Source organism: Triticum dicoccoides, chromosome 5A (genome assembly GCF_002162155.2).
Source record: "Triticum dicoccoides isolate Atlit2015 ecotype Zavitan chromosome 5A, WEW_v2.0, whole genome shotgun sequence".
NCBI lineage: Eukaryota > Viridiplantae > Streptophyta > Magnoliopsida > Poales > Poaceae > Triticum > Triticum dicoccoides.
The window spans coordinates 237,247,690-237,261,923 of NC_041388.1; positions in this window are offsets into that span (position 1 = coordinate 237,247,690).

Genomic DNA, 14,234 nt, shown 5'->3' on the forward strand with positions numbered 1-14,234 from the left:
GCGCTAGGGTTAGGGTTTGGGGCAGCGGGCGGACGGGCTGCGGTGGGCTTCGGCGGCGCGGCTTAAAAAAAGGCCCCCGGGCAGAGTCCCGCTCGGGTACGGCCCGGAGTCGGTTCTCTTTTGTTAAAAAAATCTAACATGCAGAAAAAGAAAGAAAAAAAATACTAAACGGACTCCAAAAATCCCGAAATAAATTTTTCCCGTCCTCTAAAAATAAGCCGGACAAGGTAAACATTTATTTGGGCCTAAAATGCAATTTTAAAAAACGCATATTTTTCCTAATTCAAATAAAATAGCGATAAAACTCCGAATAAAAATCTTGTCCTCTAAAAATAAGCCGGACAAGGTGAACATTTATGTGGGCTGCAATTTTGAAAAACACATATTTTTTCCTAATTCAAATAAAATAGCGATAAAACTCCGAATAAAAAACATGTTTGATTTTATTATTAAATCTTCAATATTTCTCTATTTTCAGGAAGTCATTTTATCCCCTCTCTCTTTTATTTTTATAAATGAAATAGTCAAAGAGAAAATAATTAAAATCAAACTACCCTCTTTACAAAATTCAAGAAATCTCGAATATGAAAATAATGAAATCCCCAACTCTCTCCGTACGTCCTTGAGTTGCGTAGAATCTCTAGATCAAGCCAAAAATGCAATAAAATATGATATGCAATGATGACCTAGTGTATAACATTCCAAATTGAAAATTTGGGATGTTACAGAAAGTTGCAAAAAAATTATTTGATAGATTCACTAGATAGGTGGAATCAAGACGAAAATGTAGGCATTGGTTTATCTAATTTGGATGAACGAGTAAAAAGTTATGGCTATTTGAAAAATCAGGGCAAAGTTGTTTTACGGAAGAAAAAGAGCTATTGCTAAAAGATTTTCTATGTCTAAAGTGTAAATACAGAGACTAATTGATAATCTAATTATTCTATCATATTAGTCTAGAAATAATAAGCTACGGGAGTATATAAATAAATACGAAGAAAGATACATTTATAAGGTAGAGAAAAGACGACTTCGGAGAGAGGAGATAACTTCCAGAAGTCTCGCCGGAGAGAAGAAATATATATTTCTTTAGTGAATCTAGTCAAACAAAAATATTGATTTAACCCGAATCGGATAATTTTTGAAGGCTTTATGGGTCAGTATTTGTAGGTGGAAAAGAGACTTAGAGATCAAAGGCTAGACAATGTGGGAGTAAACATAGACGAAAAAAAGAGGCGTTCCATGGGCCAAAAGGTTCAGCCGGCTACGCGCACGCACCACCGCTGTGGTTTTTTTTTAATTTCTGCCATGTAAGAAAGAGAAAAAAACTAGGAAGAAAAAAATGGCTGGCTGGGCTGGCCCATGTAGGAAAGAAAAAAAAGATGGGGCGCCCGCTGCCTCTATTCTACGCATCTGGGGGACAAATAATTATGGCTTGCACGTACAATTTTTTTAAATAGAGACAGAAAGGAAAACTGAATAATGAAAATAAAATAAAATTTTATATAGGCATATTATATATCAAAATTTTCAGGAAAAGATTTTCTAAAACATGAACATATTTTCAGCGGCAAATTAATTCCACAAAAATTTACATAAAACAAACAGCGCTACTGTTGCAATGAAACCCAATAAAAATCATTTTTAAAATACCGAAACAATTTCAAACTTATTTTTCTCCAATTTTCTACTGTAGGTAATCATTTTACCCTATTTTCCATATATTTTATTTTTGGAGAAAAATAATTTGAATAAAAACCAAATAACTCCAAATTGAAAGTGGGTTTTCAAAATAACTTCAAAGGGACTTTCAATTTGATTCTTTCAAACTTCCAACTCTGTTTCTTAGCATTTGAAGAAGTCATTTTATCTTCTCTCATGAAACTCATTGAGTTGCCAAAGTTTCCGAATTTGAAATATTTCCAAATTGAATTCAAATCTTTTCAAGCCCTTTTCATTTATTTAAATGGAAGAAGTCATATCATCTTCACTCTAGGGTTTCGTAATGAAATGAAGTTGAACTCATGGAGATCATAAATGCAAGGTGAAAGTTTGCGAAAGTCATTTTATTCCCTCTCATTCAACTTTCAAAAGTTTCAAATGTCGACTCAATTTCACACCACAAATCACACAAGCAATCAATATTACTTAATTAATATAACATTCCAAAATTTAGAATTTTGGGATGTTACACTACCGGCGAAAGTTGCGCGGTACGAGAGGCTAGCAAAGGTGGAAGGGTGAGAGTGCGTATAATCCATGGACTCAACATTAGTCATAAAGAACACACATACTTATTGCAAAAATCTATTAGTTATCGAAACGAAGTACTACATGCATGTTCCTAGGGGGGATAGATTGGTAGGAAAAGACCATTGCTCATCCCCGACCACCACTCATAAGGAAGGCAATCAATAAATAAATCATGCTCCGACTTCATCACATAACGGTTCACCATACGTGCAAGCTACGGGAATCACAAACTTTAACACAAGTATTTCTACAATCCACAATTACTCACTAGCATGACTCTAATATCACCATCTTTATATCTCAAAACAATCATAAGGAATCAAACTTCTCATAGTATTCAATGCACTTTATATGAAAGTTTGTATTATATCCCTCTTGGATGTCTATCACATTAGGACTAAATTTATAACCAAAGAAAATTACCATGTTGTTTAAAAAGACTATAAAAATAATATAAGTTAAGAATTAGAGTTCAAGAATTTCTACAAAATAAATCCACTACCGTGCTCTAAAAAGGTAAAAGTGAAGCACTAGAGAGCAAAATTGCCTAGCTCAAAAGATATAAGTGAAGCACATAGAGTATTCTGATAAATCACGATTCATGCGTGTCCCTCTCAAAAGGTGTGTAAAGAAAGGATGATTGTGGCAAACTAAAAAGCAAAGACTCATATCATAGAAGACGCTCCAAGCAAAACACATATCATGTGGTGAATAAAAATATAGCCGCAAGTAAAGTTACCGACAGACAAAGACGAAGCATGGGATGCCTTCGGGGGCATCCCCAAGCTTAGGCTCTTGGTTGTCCTTGAATATTACCTTGGGGTTCCTTGGGCTTCCCCAAGCTTAGGCTCTTGCCACTCCTTATTCCGTAATCTATCAAATCTTTACCCAAAACTTGAAAACTTAACAACACAAAACTCAACAAAAAATCTCATAAGCTCTGTTAGTATAAGAAAATAAATCGCCACTTTGTTACTGTTATGAAGCCATTCTTTATTTATATTGGTGTAATATCTACTGTATTCCAACTTTTCCATGGTTCATACCCCCCGATACAACCCATGGATTCATCAAAATAAGCAAACAACACATAGAAAACAGAATCTGTCAAAAACAGAACAGTTTGTAGTAATCTGGATACTTCGAATACTTATGTAACTCCAAAAATTCTGAAACATTAGCAAAACCTGGGAAATTTTTGCATTAATCTTCTGCAAAAAGAATCAGTATTTTATCGCGCTTCTGCTAAAAATGAGAATTTTTTTTCCTGAGTGCAAAAGTTTCTGTTTTTCAGCAAGATCAAATCAATCATCGCCGTAAGCCATCCCTAAGGTCTTACTTGGAACAAACACTAATTAAAACACAAAAACACATCTAACCAAAGGCTAGATGAATTACTTATTGAAAAAAGAACCAAAAAACAAAGAACAAAAATAAAATTGGGCTGCCTCCCAACAAGCGCTATTGTTTAACGCCCTTAGCTAGGCATAAAAACACAAATAGATCTAGGTATAATCATAGCAATGATAAGGCAAATATCGAAAGATCATCTCACACTCCCTTCGTTTAGCAGCAAGTTTTCTTTGTGGTAAGCAAAAGTAATCAAAAGGGCTACATTTAATGGGATAAGGATCCCTGAGATCAAGTTCGGGAGGAATTGACTCCTCCTTCGGCCCCTCATATTGTATGACCAACTCATCATTGTAAGTGCTCTTTTGGAAAAAAGGCATGAGCTTGTGCCCAAGAGAGAAACCCAATCCGTTGTGTTGTATAGCAAAATTATCATTAAGTTCAGAAATCTTATCAACTAAAACATCGGTAGGAACCCTCTTTCTTAATTTTTCATTATAAGCAACATGATCCAGATATTGTAAATGCACTATTTCCTCTTGATTAAAGAGAAACCCCTCTATGGGAGGTCGACCACCATCTACTTTATAATGCGTGCAAATTTCACTAGCTTCTTTCATAATAAATCTAAATTCATGGGCTAGAAATGTAGTGGTGGCGCGCTTTACAGAAGAATGCTCAATATTAGAAAACTCTAGAAAAATCCGTTGTATGCATGGATGCATATATATGAATAAATTGTCTTTCAAGTTCAACTACAAGCAAAGATATAACATCCATGAGACTACGAGTTTTGTGGAGAATAGATCCACCTAACGTGGGTAGCGCACCGGCACAAGTAAAGAAATCTTTAATAACCCCTTTTCCAATAATATTGCTGCTACCTATGTGAAGTTTTTTAGTGTGCAAGATAGTAGATTCTTCATGAGGATTAGCATTAGCAAAAGCATCAAAGTTTCCCCCATTGTTACTACTATCCTTTTCAGCGATAACCTTCTCAGATTCAGACATGGTAGCAACAAACCAATCTAACAAACGGGCAAAAAAAGCAAACGAAAAAGACGAACGGAAAAGGGGCGAAGAAAAAGGAAAATCTTTTCGAAAATCGTTTTAGAAGTGGGGTAGAGGAAAACGAGAGGCAAATGGCGAATAATGTAATGCAAGAGGTGAGAGTTTTATGATGGGTACTTTGTATGTCTTGACTTGGCATAGATCTCCCTGGAAACGGCGCCAGAAATTCTTCCTGCTACTTCTTGAGCTTGCGTTGGTTTTTCCCTTAAAGAGGAAAGGGTGATGCAGGAAAGTAGAGATTAGTATTTCCCATAGCTAGAGAACCAAGGTATCAATCTAGTAGGAAACAACGCACAAATCACCAATACCTTCATAAAAAATCAAACAACTTGCACCCAACGCGATAAAGAAGTTGTCAGTCCCTTCACGGTCACTTGCAAAAGTGAGATCTGATATAGATAGATAAAACTAAATAAAAGATAAAGTAAATATTTTTGGGTTTTTTGGTTTACAGATCGGAAAGTAAGAGATTGCAAAATAGTAGATTGGAAACTTATATGATGGAAAATAGACCCGGGGGCCATAGGTTTCACTAGAGGCTTCTCTCAAGATAGCAAATAATACGGTGGGTGAACAAATTACTGTCGAGCAATTGATAGAAAAGCGCAAAGTTATGACGATATCTAAGGCAATGATTATGAGATATAGGCATCACGTCTTTGTCAAGTAGACCGACTCCTACCTGCATCTACTACTATTACTCCACACATCGACCGACTCCTGCCTGCATATAGAGTATTAAGTTCATGAAGAACAGAGTAACACTTTAAGTAAGATGACACGATGTAGAGGAATGAACTCGAGCAGTATGATGTAAACCCCATCTTTTTATCCTCGATGGCAAAAAATACAATATGTGCCTCGCTGGCCCTTCTGTCACTGGGAGAGGACATCGCAAGATTGAACCCAAAGCTAAGCACTTCTCCCATTGCAAGAAAAACCAATCTAGTTGGCCAAACCAAACCGATAGTTCGAAGAGAATTACAAAGATATCGAATCATGCATAAAAGAATTCCGAGAAGATTCAAATAATATTCATAGATAAGTTGATCATAAATCCACAATTCACCGGATCTCGACAAACACACCGCAAAAGAAGATTACATCGGATAGATCTCCAAGAACATCGAGGAGAACATGGTATTGAGAATCAAAGAGAGAGAATAAGCCATCTAGCTACTAGCTATGGACCCGTAGGTCTGAGGTAAACTACTCACGCTTCATCGAATGGGCAATAGAGTTGATGTAGAAGCCCTCTGTGATCGAAACCCCTCCGGCAGGATGCCAGAAAATGCCCTTAGATGGGATTTCACGTGAACAGAAGGTTGCGGCGGTGGAAGAGTGTTTTCGTGGATGCCTCTGGTGGTTTGGGAATATATGTGAATATATAGGAGGCAGAACTAGGTCAGGGGAGTCACGAGGGGCCCACAAGGCAGGGGGCGCGCCCTCCCCCGTTGTCGCCACCTCATGGCTCTTTTCACTTGAACTCCAAGTCTCTGGGGTGTCTTCTAGTCCAAGAAAAATCATCGCGGAAGTTTTATTCCGTTTGGACTCCGTTTGGTATTCCTTTTGTACGAAACTCAAAAACAAGGAAAAAAACAGAAACTGGCACTAGGCTCTAGGTTAATAAGTTAGTCCCAAAAATAATATAAAATAGCACAATAATGCATATAAAATATCCAAAATAGACAATATAATAGCATGGAACAATAAAAAATTATAGATATGTTGGAGACGTATCAAGCATCCCCAAGCTTAATTCATGCTCGTCCTCGAGTAGGTAAATGATAAGAACAAAATTTTTGATGTGGAATGCTACCTAACATATTTATCCATGTAATTTTTTTATTGTGGCATGAATGTTCAGATCCATGTAATAATACTTCAAACATACTAACAAGGCAATTACATCTTCTCAAAATAACATGGCCAAAGAAAGCTTATCCCTACAAAATTATATAGTCTGTCTATGCTCCATCTTCATCACACAAAGTATTCAAATCACGCAACCCTGATGGCAAGCCAAGCAATTGTTTCATGCTTTTGATATTCTCAAACGTTTTCAAGTTTCACGCAATACATGAGCGTGAGCCATGGACATAGCACTATAGGTGGAATAGAATATGGTGGATGTGGAGAAGACAAAAAGAAGGAGATAGTCTCACATCAACTAGGCGTATAAACGGGCTATGGAGATGCCCATAATAGATATCATTGTGAGTGAGTCGGGATTTCCATGCAACAGATGCACTAGAGCTATAAGTTTATGAAAGCTCAAAAAGAGAGTAAGTGGGTGTGCATCCAACTCGCTTGCTCACGAAGACCTAGGGCAATTTGAGGAAGCCCGTCATTGGAATATACAAGCCAAATTCTATAATGAAAAATTCCCACTAGTATATGAAAGTGACAATATCAGAGACTCTCTATCATGAAGATCATGCTGCTACTTTGAAGCACAAGTGTGGTAAAAGGATAGTAACATTGCCCCTTCTCTCTTTTCTCTCATTTTTTTATTTTGGGCTCTTTGGCCTCTCTTTTTTATTTTTCGTCCAGAGTCTTATCCTGACTTTGTTGGGGAATCATAGTCTCCATCATCCTTTGCTCACATGGGACAATGCTCTAATAATGAAGATCATCACACTTTTATTTACTTACAACTCAAGAATTACAACTCGATACTTAGAACAAAATATGACTCTATATGAATGCCTCCGGCGGTGTACCGGGATGCGCAAAGAATCAAGAGTGACATGTATAAAAATTATGAATGGTGGCTTTGCCACAAATACTATGTCAACTACATGATCACGCAAAGCAATATGACAATGATGAAGTGTGCCATAATAAACAAAACGATGGAAAGTTGCATGGCAATATATCTCAGAATGGCTACGGAAATGCCATAATAGGTAGGTATGGTGGCTGTTTTGAGGAAGGTATATGGTGGGTGTATGGTACCGGTGAAAGTTGTGCGGTACAAGAGAGGCTAGCAAAGGTGGAAGGATGAGAGTGTGTATAATCCATGGACTCAACGTTAGTCATAAAGAACTCACATACTTATTGCAAAAATCTATTAGTTATCAAAACAAAGTACTACATGCATGCTCCTAGGGGATGGATTGGTAGGAAAATACCATCGCTCATCCCCGACCGCCACTCATAAGGAAGACAATCTATAAATAGATCATGCTCCGACTTCATCACATAACGGTTCACCATACGTGCATGTTACGGGAATCACAAACTTTAACACAAGTATTTCTACAATCCACAATTACTCACTAGCATGACTCTAATATCACCATATTTATATCTCAAAACAATCATAAGGAATCAAACTTCTCAATATATTCAATGCACTTTATATGAAAGTTTTTATTATATCCCTCTTGGATGTCTATCATATTAGGACTAAATTTATAGCCAAAGCAAATTACCATGCTGTTTAAAAACACTCTCAAAATAATATATGTGAAGCATGAGCTTTCAACAATTTCTACAAAATAAAGCCATTGCCGTGCTCTAAAAAGATAGAAGTGAAGCACTAGAGCAAAATTGCCTAGCTCACAAGATATAAGTGAAGCACATAGAGTATTCTAATAAATCATGATTCGTGCGTGTCCCTCTCAAAAGGTGTGTATGGCTAGGAGCTTAGGCTCTTGGTTGTCCTTGACTATTACCTTGGGGGTGCATTGGGCATCCCCAAGCTTAGGCTCTTGGTTGTCCTTGAATATTACCTTGGGGTGCCTTGGGCATCCCGAAGCTTAGGCTATTGCCACTCCTTATTCCATAGTCTATAAAATCCTTACCCGGGGGCCATAGGTTTCACTAGAGGCGTCTCCCATGATAGCTAATAATACGGTGGGTGTACAAATTACTGTCGAGCAATTGATACAAAAGCGCAAAGTTATGACGATATCTAAGGCAATGATTATGAAAGATAGGCATCACGTCCGTGTCAAGTAGACCGACTCCTGCCTGCATCTACTACTATTACTCCACACATCGGCCAACTCCTGCCTACATCTAGAGTATTAATTTCATGAAGAACAGAGTAACGCTTTAAGTAAGATGACATGATGTAGAGGAATAGACTCAAGCAATATGATGTAAACCCCATCTTTTTATCCTCGATGGCAACAATACAATATGTGCCTCACTGCCCCTTCTGTCACTGGGAGAGGACACTGCAAGATTGAACCGAAAGCTAAGCACTTCTCCCATTGCAAGAAAAACCAATCTAGTTGGCCAAACCAAACTAATAATTTGAACAGAATTACAAAGATATCGAATCATGCATAAAAGAATTCAGAGAAGATTCAAATAATATTCATAGATAAGCTGATCTTAAATCCACAATTCATCGGATCTCACAAACACACCGCAAAATAAGATTACATCGGATAGATCTCCAAGAACATCAAGGAGAACATGGTATTAGAAATTAAAGAGAGAGAAGCCATCTAGCTACTAGCTATGGACCCGTAGGTCTAAGGTAAACTACTCACGCTTCATCAGAAGGGTAATAGATTTGATGTAGAAGCCCTCTATGATTGAATCCCCCTCCAGCAGCATGTTGGAAAAGGCCCCAAGATGGGATGTCACGGGAACACAAGGTTGCGGCAGTGGAAGAGTGTTTCCGTGGATGCCTCTAGTGGTTTAGGAATATATGTTAATATATAGGAGGCAGAACTAGGTCAGGGAGTCACGAGGTGCCCACAAGGTAGGGGCGCGCCCTCCCCCCTTGTCGTCACCTCATGGCTCTTCTGACTTGAACTCCAAGTCTCCGGGGTGTCTTCTGGTCCAAGAAAAATAATCACAAAAGTTTTATTCCGTTTGGACTCCATTTGGTACTCCTTTTCCGCGGAACTCAAAAACAAGGAAAACAAAAACTGGCACTGGGCTCTAGGTTAATATGTTAGTCCAAAAAATAATATAAAATAGAATAATAATGCATATAAAACATCCAAAACAGATAATATAATAGCATGGAACGATCAAAAATTATATATACGTTGGAGACGTATCAGCAACGCCCTCTTCCCCCTTGCCGAACCACAAGGGGGCGATGGCCTCATAGGTGGCCGTGTTATACCACGACATCTTTGGTGCGCCAGGTAGGGGGAAGCGCCTACGTGAAACCGAGGGTGTAAGTAGCGTGTTATCTTCATCGTTTTCTTCATCGACGGCTTCATCATCCATGGCACCCAAGAAAAATTCTGTTGCCACAGCTCACCCGTCCACCTCGAAAGCCTTCTCGCATGCAGACACTGATGCCATGGGGGCTACGGGGAGCACGGGGACGTGGACGCTGCGAGGGATGTGGCCGGCACTGGCGTCATCATCACCATTCCCTTTGCGGCCGAAACGGCAGCGGGAGGCGCCAAAGAAGGACAGCTTCAATAGCATCCCAGCGGCCATGCTCCGCAAGATGCAGGTGGAGAGAATATTCCGTCTCCGCTTCTCCACCCCACTGAAGGACGCAGCCACAGTGATGGCGCTCGCTCTGGGCGAACCACAACCCTCTAGCCGCCCATGCTGCGGGTGTGGCTATAGAGCACGCGCCACCCCCAGGACACGTTAGCCGAGACTATGCGCCGAATGGGGTCACCAACCCCCAAGTGCATCCACCTCGTCCCACACCACCCTGGCGACCGGCTCACGGCAACGAGAACATGGCATCGTCACTACCAGCACCATCAGAAGCCAGGGGACGTCACGATCTACATCGTCGTCTATGCTGAGCACTGCTTCGGAAGCCATGGCGCGGGCCCAACTCCTGTTGAGATTTTTGCCGGCGGCCAATCACATGGATGAGTGGAGATCCACCATTCAGAGCTTGATTGGTTTTGCTGAGGCGGGAGGATCACAGTGGGTAGGCCCTCCATGGCCTCCACAGGTGGCGACAACGGCTCGAGCCGCTGGCCGTACCGAAGGGGCCACCCCCATGATGCAATCCCCTCCGCGGCAGCCAGCGCAGGGGCTGCAGCCAGAGCCACGCGACCAAGAACCCGATGATGTATCGATGGCTTCATCCGATCCTCGGGCACGTCAAGACCATCGACCAGTCCTGGAAGGCATGCAAAGGGAAGACGCGTGCGTCACCATCGAACGACGCCGCGAAACCCGCCACCCGTTTGATAGGCGCAATGGCCCCACCGTCAACGAGCCCATGCCCAACGGAGACGGATACCTTCCTTTCGAGGTTGGGTGCCCTGCCTTCACTCGCGAGCTGCAGCAAGTCCGTTGGCCATCTGTCAATACGTTCAAGCCAGAGATACTAGAAAAACACGATGGAAGACTGAACCCGGCAGAGTTCTTGAGCATCTACACCATTGTTGTTAAAGCCGCCGAGGAAGAGATGAGAAGGTATTCGCCAACTACTTCCCTTTGGCACTCAAGCCAAATATGAGGTCATGGCTGATGCACTTGCAGGTGAACTCCATCTCGACCTCAGCTAACATGTGCCATGAATTTGTTGGCGCCTACACAGGCGGCCATCAAGAACCACGGCGGCCCAGCGACTTGCAACTCCTACCATAGAAGGAAGGAGAGAGTTTGCGGAAGTACATGCAAAGGTTCAGCCGGGTGCATAGGAACATCCCAGACATCCACCCGGCAGCTGTGATAGCTGTATCCCAGTCCAACATGCGCAACCGTAGGATACATTCCAAGATGAACGTCTGGTTGCCCAAGACTGTGAATGAGTTGTAGACTTTGGAGGATAAGTGTGCCCGAGCAGAGGAGGGGAGGCAACTCCCTGGAGAAGAAGATGGCATCGATGTCGACTTAGAGGACGACGACGACACCAGTCAGAAGAAGAAGAACAAGAAACGCAACAAGAAGCACAAGAATAAAGCAGTGCTGGCCGTTGAAGGATCAAGCACTCCAAGTACCGGCAACAAGGCCAAGACCGAGCCTCCCGGCAAGGAAGTTGCCGCGAGCACTGATTGTCGTGAAGACGTGGCTGCCGAGAAGGCTAGGGAGGCTGACGGGCCGTACTACAAGATCCATCGGATCAAGGGCCATGATCTTCAAGAGTGTCATCAGGTTGAGCAACTCGTCAAGAACAGAAGGCTTAGTACGAGAAGCGTGACAAAGAGAGAGACCAAGATGGCATTGGCAGGAAGGGCCGATGTGGAAGAGGAGGTTGTCTCGGCAAGGTCCCTCAGTATCAATGGAAACCTGTGAGAGGTCGTGAGAAGAAGGAATGCAATAACGGGAGTGATGACAGAGATGAAGAGGAAACCAGTTAGCAGGAGTTCCAGAAGGCCACTAACGCCCTGTGCATTGACAGAGGTGCATCCTTGCACTCCTCTGACCGCCAGCTTAAATAGTGGGCGCGTGAGGTCAATGTCGTGGAGCCAGCGATAGATTCTCGGAAACCACTAAATTGGTCCCACATGCCCATCATCTTTGATGAAGAGGATCACCCTGACTGCACCACCGTGGTAGGGTGTTTGTCGTTGCTGGTGTCACCAATGATCCGCAACCTCAAGGACACAAAGATGTTGGTTGACGGTGGGGCGTGGTTGAATATGATTTCTCCCAAGGTCATTAGCAAGCTACAGATAGCAGATGAAGAGCTCAAAGTTACTCGTACTTTCCAAGGGATCAACCCTAGAAGGATTCGTCCTAAGGGGAAGATCACACTGTCGGTAACATTCGGGGGGGAGGGGGGGGAGTTAAACTACCGGACTGAGAAGATCGTGTTTGATGTGGTTGACCTCCCCCTGCCGTACAATGGAATCCTTGGTCGCCCAGCCCTTGCAAAATTCATGGCGGCATCCCACGATGCCTACAACACGCTGACGATGCCAGGGCCAATGTGCATCATTTCCATTCCATCAAACAAGAAGGACGCAATCATATGTGTGGACAAGATATACCGAGAAGCGGTTGCTACTAAGGCCGCGGAAGCTACCACTCCCGCCAAGGAAAACAAGAAAGGGAAGAAAGCTAGCAAGGATGCTAGCAAAGAATCTGAGAAGAGCGCCTCTTCGGAGTGCGCTGCGCCTATAGCTGACTTGCCGGAGAGTTCCAATAGCAGGAGCTCAAAGGTTGTTGCACCTGCTGTGAAGATGGTCCCGGCAAGGCTCGTTCGCGCTGATGGTACATTTACTATCAATTCCATCCTCGACGACAAATAGGAAAGCACGCTTGTTTCCTTCCTGTAGGCCAATGTCGATGTGTTTGCTTGGCAGCCATCTGACATCCCTGGTGTTCCCAGGGAGGTAATAAAGCATCACATTGCTGTCTTCCCACATGCCTAGCCCGTCAAACAGAAGGTTCGAAAGCAAGCTTTGGAACGGCAGCAGTTTATAGCCGAAGAGATCAAGAAACTTGAGGCAGCTGGTTTGGTCAGAGGAGTATTACATCCGACATGGTTGGCAAATCCAATGGTAGTGCGCAAGGCGAATGGGAAATTGAGGCTTTGCATAGATTTCGCAGATCTCAATAAAGCGTGCCCGAAGGACCCATTCCCCTTGCCGCGCATCGACCAGATTGTGGATTCCACCTTTGGGTGTGACCTGCTTTCCTTCTTGGATGCCTACTCCGGGTACCACCAGATTTTCATCTCCAAGGAAAATGAAGAGAAGACCGTGCTCATAACCCCATGCGACACGTACTGTTTTGTATGGATGCCCTTTGGGTTAAAAAGCGCAGTGTCCACTTTTGCAAGAGCACTAAAGATTGGCTTTGAGTCCCAGCTGCACAGGAATGTTGAACCCTACATGGACGATATAGTGGTCAAAACCAAGAACAAATCGACTCTCATTCAGGACTTGGAACGGACCTTTGCAAATCTGCGCAAGATCAACTTGAAGCTGAACCTAGACAAATGTGTGTTTGGCGTTCCTTCCGGCAAGCAACTTGGCTTCTTCGTATCCCACCAGGGGATAGAGGCCAATCCCGACAAGATCGAGGCAATTAAGAAGATTCAAGCACCCAAGACAGTTAAAGACGTGAGGCGTTTGACTGGATGTGTTGCCGTGCTAAGCAGGTTCATTTCTAGTTCCGCCGAGAGCGCCCTGCCGTTCTTAAAAATCTTGAAGAAGGCAGGGCCCATGGAGTGGACCCCAGAGGCAGACACTGCACTACAGGGATCTGAAAACCCACTTTCCTCTGTTTCCACCTTAGTCGCTCCTAAACCACCAGAGGCGTTGCTGCTATACCTAGCAGCAACTAATCAAGGGGTTAGTGCAGCGCTGGTGGCATGGCGAGAACTAGATGAAGAAGTAGCCGCAACTAGCATCCCCTCTGGAGAGGAAAGTGAACTCGTCCCGGCAAGGTCAGATGCAGATCAAAACAAGGAGGAGCGGGGCAAGGAATAAGGTGGTACATCGGCCAGTGTACTTCGTCAGCTCCCTGCTGCAGGGGGCTAGGTCGAGGTACTCTGGTGTGCAAAGGTTGATCTTTGGCCTCATCATGGCCTCAAGGAAACTGCGCCACTACTTACAAACCCACGAAATCATGGTTGTCACCCACTTCCCCTTGCAACACATACTGAGGAATCCTGAGGCCACTGGCAAAATAGTGGAATGGGCTTTGGAATTATC